Source organism: Halichoerus grypus, chromosome 12 (genome assembly GCF_964656455.1).
Source record: "Halichoerus grypus chromosome 12, mHalGry1.hap1.1, whole genome shotgun sequence".
Classification (NCBI taxonomy): domain Eukaryota; kingdom Metazoa; phylum Chordata; class Mammalia; order Carnivora; family Phocidae; genus Halichoerus; species Halichoerus grypus.
In genome coordinates this window covers 53712186-53720634 of record NC_135723.1, presented here as the reverse complement: position 1 = coordinate 53720634, position 8449 = coordinate 53712186, and the positions used below count along the sequence as shown (strand labels likewise).

The following is an 8449-nucleotide window of genomic DNA, read 5'->3' as shown; positions in this document are numbered from 1 at the left end:
TGTTCATTTTATTCACATCTGAACACTAGGGAATGACTGTAAATGGAAGTATGAACATTTCTTCCTCCCATAGGTAACTTAGACTCCAAAAGCACAATGGAGGAAAAATTAAAATTTTATCTAGAGATATCTCTAGTCATTCCTTCTCAAGACCCTCCTCCCCCCTCAATAAGATAGAAAATTGTCATTAATTTATTATTACACAGGAGCAGTTTGATTTAGCTTGTGAAATACCAGGTCTAAGCGTATTAACTACGGTTAGTTCAGTTCTCTGAATAGTCCATGAATTGATTGTTTTTGGTTTTTTCATAGCTGTAACTTTGCACATGACTTTCAATCTGTTTTGATTATATTGTTCCTCCCTTGACCCACTATCCTGAAAAATTCTTACGCATCTTTTAACTCTTAGCTGAAACAGGAAATTGGACATGCACCACACTTTTTATTTTTATTTATTTATTTTATCATGAAGAGGTTCCTGTCATTTTAATTAGGTTTGCCATGAAAAGCAATAACCTCAGCTAATCACTCTGCACTCCTCCTCCACCTAACCCCCATCTCCTTTCATATGCACACAGCACAGGAACCCAAAGGCCCTCCTCCCCACAATCCTCCCTGCTCCCATTATGGGAAGAAATGTCACTAAATGGCCTCAGCCTCCTCCATACAGCATGAAACAGGATGAATAAAAATATCTTCAGGAAGAGTTTTTTTGTGCTATTATCTTAGGATGGAGTCAGGGGCAGAGATAGAGGCCAAAAGCTGGGTGAGGTCTGTGGATCTCTCAGAGATCTGAATTGGCCTGAGGGGCACAGAGCCCATCACTCACCCAGAAAGGCGGCTACATCTAAGAGGGCAGGGGCTAGGATGGGCTAGGCTGTACGTGTGAGGATAAGGAGAGCTAAAAATCCATTCTCCTTCCTCCCCCCACACCTTCCCCAGCTCCCGAGCAGGGAACAGAGTCACACTTCTCACAAGGTTTCATCTGTGGTTCCTAGAAACCTTGGGCAGGCAGTGAGTGGGGCATATCCCCTGGTGCTGCCTGACCCCCCTTCCCCAGCTCAGGGCTTCTCTCCTCCTACGAGCACCGAGGCCTGCAGGATGTCAGGCAGGGATACAATCCCCTTGACCACATCATTCTCACCTACCACAACAAGTCAGTGAAGTTCTGCTTCCACCAGCCTGTTGCTGCTGGTCTCCAGAGTCTCATGCAGGTAGTACTTGAGCACACCCTCCAACTAATGGGATCGATGTTGCAGGGCTTTGGTCCCAGACACTTCTAGGTTGTTGTAGGTCTTTTCTGCTGCCAGATTGATAACATCAAACTTGGAGTAGATGTCCGCCACACACCTTTTCTCATCTACCACTGGCAGTGCTGAGACTCGGTGTTGTACAAAGATGCCCAGAGCCTCATAGATAGTGGTGGTGGTGCGGACCATAACAATGTTGGCAGAGGTACCAATCTGTAGGTCCTCCAGAGACTTAGACATGAACTCTGGCTTGGGAAACTCAGTGATAAACCATTGGAAGAACTTGAGGATGCGCTTGTCAGTGAAGATGTATAAGGTGTTGCCTGATTCCGGGTTAATAACTGGCAGCCTGTGGCTCTTGTTTCAAGTTAATGAGGAGACAACATCACACAAGCTGGCATTAGGAGAAATGCAGGTGAGTGGTTTGAAGGAGTCCTGTCGGTGCACCTCGCTCCAAGTTTCTATCTTGTGTTCTTCCAGCTCAAAGATCTGCTCCGAGGCTGATTTAGAGTAGCAATGCGGGATATGGATGAAACTGGTGATGGCCAGCATGCCTACAAAACTTCGCTTCTTACTATCCCACAAAGGGGCAGCTCGTACACCATTAGTCACCAAAGCAAAGACAGCTTTCTTCACCTGCAGGGAAGTATCAAATACAACCAATTCGGAGCTCGTGGGAATCAGGTCATTGCAGCGATGAGACTTCATGAAGGAAGTATACACACTCTTGTTGGATTCTGGGGTCTCTTGAGGATGCTCATTTTCCAGAGCTGGGGACCTGTCTGAAGAAGTGACCGTCTCCATTTCAAGAGGAGCTGACTGGGTTGGCTCGCTTTAGGAAGCTCTCGCACCACACTTTTTATTGCAGATCTCTGAGGTTTGGGGTAAGGCAAAAGTTGACAAACTAGGACCGAATCCAGTTGGCTGCCTATTTTTGTAAATAAAAATTTGTTGGGCCACAGCCATGCTCATTGGTCTGTGGATCATCTGTGGCTGTTCTGTGCTATGGTGGCTATGATGGGCTGTCGGGACCACAAAGCCTAAGATACTTACTATCGTGCCTTCTACAGACGTTTGCCAATCCTAAAGGTGAGAAGGGAAAGGCTTTTCTTATTTTCGCATGTGAAAGGACAAAGCGAAATTACAAAGAGGTGATGGAGGTATGGTTTTCTTTCTGGTGTGTTTCTCAGTGTTATAGGAACTTTCTCTAAAAACGTATTTTTAATTTAAAAAAATATATATATTTTTAAAGATTTTATTTATTTATTTGACAGAGAGAGGCACAGCGAGAGAGGGAACACAAGCAGAGGGAGTGGGAGAGGGAGAAGCAGACTTCCCACCGAGCAGGGAGCACGATGTGGGGCTCGATCCCAGGAGCCTGGGATCATGACCCGAGCTGAAGGCAGACGCCCAACGACTGAGCCACCCAGGCACCCAATTTAAAAATGTTTTTAAAGATTTGACTCAAATGCTATTTCATCCATGGAGTCTTTTTTTTTTTTTGGCAGCAAAGCTTGAGCAATAGCAAAGTGATAGTATAAAGCTCCCAAGGAGGGAGGGAACCTGAAGTAGTTGTCCCAGGAGTTTCTAAGACTAGGGGTTTTTATGGGCTTGTTGGTGGGCTGTTTTAATCTGATGAACCCTCCCTGCGCCTATCATCCAATCAGATTTTTGTCACCTATCTATCATCTGTGAAAGGGTGGAGGACTCCTCCAGGGTGGTGTAAGATCCTTTTAAGGGTGGTTTCCTCTTAGGGTGGGGGGGGCCCTTGTCCCTGCCTGCCTGCCTTCCAACTATCCTTCATCATTCCCCCCTGTGAAGAGGTAACCCTAACTACTGTTAGGGAAGAAGGGCGACGACTCATCGTAGCTACTTCCTGCTGGTCAGGGGCATTGGATGGGGTGGCAGTCAGGGTTCCTCTCATCCTGATCAAGGGATCCCCTGTAGATGTTTGGTTTTGACCTTCAGGTGAGGCTCCATCTGAACCACCATTTGGAGTTTGACTTTTATTGGTTAGTTGTCCTTAACGATGGTGGAGATCCCAGAGGAACCCCCATAAATGTTGCAGGATTTTTTCTCCATCAGTGCCCACGGTTCTTGGTCTCGCAGCTTCGAGGAATGAAGAGGTACACCAGACAGAGTGGTGGGCAGCAAAGCAAGGTTTATTGAGCAAGAGCAAAGTGATAGTACAAAGCTCCCGAGGAGGGAGGGGACCCGAAGGGGTTGCCTCCATGAAGCATTCTGCTATGGTCTGCTTCCTATATGTTTCCATGTAATGTTAGACTTTTCTACATTAGTAGTTATCATACTGCAGAGCAATCATTGTTTCCATATGTCTCCCAGACAAGACCATGAACTTCCTAATGACAGAGACATTGGGCTGAGTGCTTTTTTAGGGCCTAACCCAGAACACGATGATTTTATAGCATGTTGAAAGAAAGTACTTCTTTACCTTTATAGTTTACAGAATATTTTCATCATGATTATTTAATTACCTTACTAATTTTACTCAAATGTTGCCTAATCAGAGAAGGCTTCCCTGAACATCCATAAAAAATAGCACCTCATTACACTCTAACCACTTTATTCAATTAAATTATTTTTATAATGCATATAACTACTTGATATAGTAATTGTTTATGGATGGCTCTTCTCCCCTCATGTCCCTAGAATGTAGGCTTCCCATGGCTAAATACTTGGGTATCTACAGTTCAGTGCTCTATCCCATTTCCTAGAACACTGCCTAGAACATAAACTCATTAGAGTAGAGCTATCCCTATCCTCATTTTACAGATAGTAAGGAAACGAAGATGGAAGACATCATTTTTTGTTTTTAAGTAGAAAGGATCTTATTTGAGTTACATACAATTGTCTTGTTTCTTTTTCCTTGGAAAATAAAGACTAACTTGCACATTTAAAATTTCCTATATGTTTATCATTTTTGAGGAAGATAATTTTATCAAGCTATGGCCTCTTTTCTAAAAGAACATCTTTTCTTTTGCATTTAATGATCTCTTATGTATTTTTATTATTTTTGTGGTTTTAAGCAAATTTTTTCAGCTTTACTGGGTACAATTGACAAAGCTGTAAGATACTGAAAGTAGAAAGACATGATAGTATGTATATGTATGTATACACTGTAAAAGGATGAACACATCCATAACCTCACATATTTACGATTGTTGGATCAAGGAGTAACAAATGAGGACAACAAGAGACAAGAAACGGGGGAGGGGGCAAAGACAGAAGAAAGAAATTATATTCTTTGAGGATCAAATGTGTCAGGAAGAACATTTAGCTAAAAGGACAGAAAACGAAAACCGTCTATGTCTCCATAGTAAGAGTAGAGATAATAGCACCAGCAATATTGTTATTTCATAGACTATAAGTAGCTATTGTGTATAAGATGCTCATTTTATGTACCACTAAGAAAGAAAAATATTTCCAATTAATCTATGATATGCCATTGATTAGTATGTGCATCCTAATCTCAGAGTTGCTAAAATGGAAAAAAGAACTGTAAGAATCGATGTGATGAAATTAACCGCCTGCTCCACCCCCTGCCCTATCAACAGTGACTATCATTTCTCAGTTGTCTGCTGGCTTTCACAACTGCCCTTGGAGTTTATTGTCCTTATAACAATTTCTGCCTTTTTTTTTTTAAGATTTATTTATTTTAGAGAGAGAGAAAAAGAGAGAGAGAGCAGTGTTGGCGGGAGGCTGAGAAAGAGGAGAGAATCCCAACCAGACCCCCTGCTGACTGCGGAGCCCGAGGTGGGGCTTGATCTCATGACCCTGAGATCATAACCTGAGCCGAAATCAAGAGTTGGATGTTCAACTGACTGAGCCACCCCAGTGCTCCTGCAACTAATTTTTTAAAAATTTATTCATAAATATTTAATGATCATCTTTGTATAACCTGTTTTGAAAACATTACCATGATATTATGTCAAAAATTAAATTTTGTGCTAAAAAATTAAAAATAGTATATCAAAAATTAACAATAATCCCTTTATATCATCTGATATTCAACTTTCAAGTCCTTGATGTAAACATTTAAAAAATAACTTTGAGATACAATTCACATGCCCTAAGTTTCACCCTTCTGAAGTGTACAGTCCAATGACTTTTTAGTATATTCACAAAGTTGTGCACACATCACCACTATCTAATTTCAGTACATTTTTACCACCCATTAAAAAAAATCCCATAACCATTAGCAGTCACTCCTCATTTACCCACAAACTCCCCAGTCCTAGGCAGCCATTAATCTTTGTTTGCTTGTTTCTGTGGATTTACTTATTCCAGACATTTCAACATAAAAGGAATCAAGCAATATCTGGACTTTCATAGCTGGCTCCTTTCACTTAGCATGCTTTTCAAGGCTCATCCATGTTACAACACTTATCAGTACTTCATTCCTTTCTGTGGCTGAATATTAATCTCTTGTATGGATTTACTACATTTTGTTTAACCATTCATTCATCAGTTGATGGACATTTGTGTTGCTTTGACTTTTTGGCTATTATGAATAATGCTGCTATGAACATTTGTTTATGAGTTTTGTGTGGACATATGTTCTCAATTCTTTTGGGTATATATGTAGGCATGGAATTTCTGGGTCATATGGTAACTCTATGTTTAACTTTTTGAAGAACTGCCAAACTATGTTCTGTAGTGACTCTACCATTTTATTCTCAGCTGCAATGTATGAGGGCTCCAATTTCTCCACATCCTTACCAACACTTGTTATTGTTTGTCTTTTTTATTATAGCCAGCCTAGTGGATGTGAAGTAATCTCCGTGTGATTCCATTAATTTTTTAAGTATCAGTTTCTAAGACTGAAAAAAAAGTGTGTGTATATATATACATAATTATATATATATAATTGATCATGACTGTGTTCTCTGAAAATTTGGCAAATTGTCTTTAAAGCCACATGTGTACACATCCACCTCTCTTAAATTTCCAGGGCTTGATCTGATGGATATTAACAACTACTCCTGTGAGTAAGTTGGTAGGAAAATCATCATCTCCAAGAGATATGAGCTGAAAAAGGCTGCCAGCCAAACATAAATCATCCTATTCGAGGTTCAGTGCTTTATTACCAGGTCACTCTGCCCAGGGATAAGGAACGGAAGAAATAAAAGACAGGAAAGACTCACCGAATTGTAACCTCCATTAGAATATCTAAATTTAACACAGAACCTGCACCAACAGTATGTCTTTTTATGATTTGTTCCTTTCACTTTTAAAGGCAGGAAGGTGACAATAAAAAGACTCTGTATCATGTAAAATGACACGTTTTATTTTTCATATTTGTCCCCCAAAGAGGTAGCATTGCGAAGAAATAGCATCTTGCTGAGAGCCAAAGTACTTCCATCATTTATGAACTCTTCATGGCACTGGCAGAAAGGCAAATATTTCAGTTCTCAAAAATCAAGACACATTTAACTTTTAACACCGAGTCTTGTTATAAATTGTGTATGTACATGCGTATAGAGATCCATTTTATATCAGATCCCTCAGCCATAAGAAATCATCATGTACTGCTGTTTGTCAATCAGAACAAGACTGTAATGTTTATATAAGAAGTTCCTTTTTGATGAAACCATGGACAGAAGCAAAAGGACAACAAAATATCAGCCCCCACAAAAAACCCAAACTAGTTGACCCAAATACCCACATTCTGATCCTTCAAATATCTATTGCATGAGTTATCTCTTTGATACCTACTCTTGGAAAAAAGAAAGGAAACAAAAGGAGATCTTTTAAGTTGTTAAGTTGCAACCCTTAAATGTATATTTTATCAATAAGGTATTCCTAAATATTTTTTATTTTTTTCCAAATCAATCTTTCATGCCCATATATTGATTGAGATTCTAAAATCAGTCGATTACTTGACACTTTTTTGAATATCCACTGTGCTAATTCATTGCACGTATACTGAGTACCTACTATGTGTAAGGCACCAGGCAAGGTTATTCTTCTCTTGTTGGTCTAGCTAACATTAACAACGAGAACTTTCTTGCTGTCTAGAATGTTCTGACAAGGTAATTGTATCACCTCATCCTTCATGTACTTTAAATCGTTTTGCAAAGCTCACTTCATAGTTGAGGAACACCCTATCTAAAAATGAAAAACCTCCCTCCCTTCCATACCTCCAGCTTAAACCATTCTCCTACACTGTCTTGTTTTTCTTCAAAATACTTATTACCACCTAATCTCATTTAAGTTAGTTGTTCATTTTATTATTTGTTTTCCCCACTATAATGTAAGCTTTATGGGGGCAGAGATTTTTGTCTCTTTTCTCCCCCCCCCCCATTATTTTATTTCCAGGATCTGAATAACCCTTGGCAGTTAGTGCTCAATAAATAGTTCCTGAATAAACAAATGAGTGACAATGGCCACTATTTACTGGGTAGTCATAGTTTTTGACTTCCGAGATGTCTTAGATTTTTTTTTTTTTATAGCATGCATTTATTAGTCCTTTCTTAACTTTGATTTTGACTTTGGATAAACTTATACTTTTTCATTTTTCCAGTGTCTTCTTTTCCAGTTTGCTTCTTTGTTCAGGAGCCCTTCTCTTTCATCCTCTATGTTGTCCTTTGTTATCTAAGGTGCTTTCCTGCTTTCTCCATGTTGATGAGGTTCAGCACTAACCCTCTCCATTTAATCCTGTGCTCTACTGCCTATAGGTCATCTCCACCTTGAGCACCTCAAACAGAATATGTCCCAAACAGAAATTATCACCTTCCCCCAATACCTGCTGTGGACTAATAATCTCCATCTTCACTGATAACATCATTAATACTCAGTCTCCTAAGCTAACAATGTCTGAATCCTCAGTTCCTCTTTCTGATGATCTGATGAATGCGACCTCTTCAACATCCTGGACCCTACTTTCTCCACATCCACACTGCACTATCTTAGCCCAGACCCTTACCCTCCCGCTCTGAGGCAACTGTACCCTTCTCTAAGAGAGGAAATCTCAGGGACTTACCGCAGCTAGCTACATTTGGAGGAGAGAGGATTATGTCTTTCAATGGCAAGTTACAACAGCTTATGCAGCATTTGGGGGGAGGAAGCTGTATTGCTACACAATCCTATGATCAGAAAAAAGCTAAACATAACCACATGTGGGCTAGTCACGGAGGGGTAGGGGTGCAGTCATCTCTGAGATGGCTGGTGAAAATGAG

General features: G+C 40.3%; 1 pseudogene; it reads right to left on the bottom strand.

The window, feature by feature from the left end:
* Positions 1–1061: 1061 nt before the first annotated feature.
* On the bottom strand, positions 1062–2221 carry LOC118548953 (5'-AMP-activated protein kinase subunit gamma-1 pseudogene; annotated as a pseudogene).
* Positions 2222–8449: the final 6228 nt, after the last annotated feature.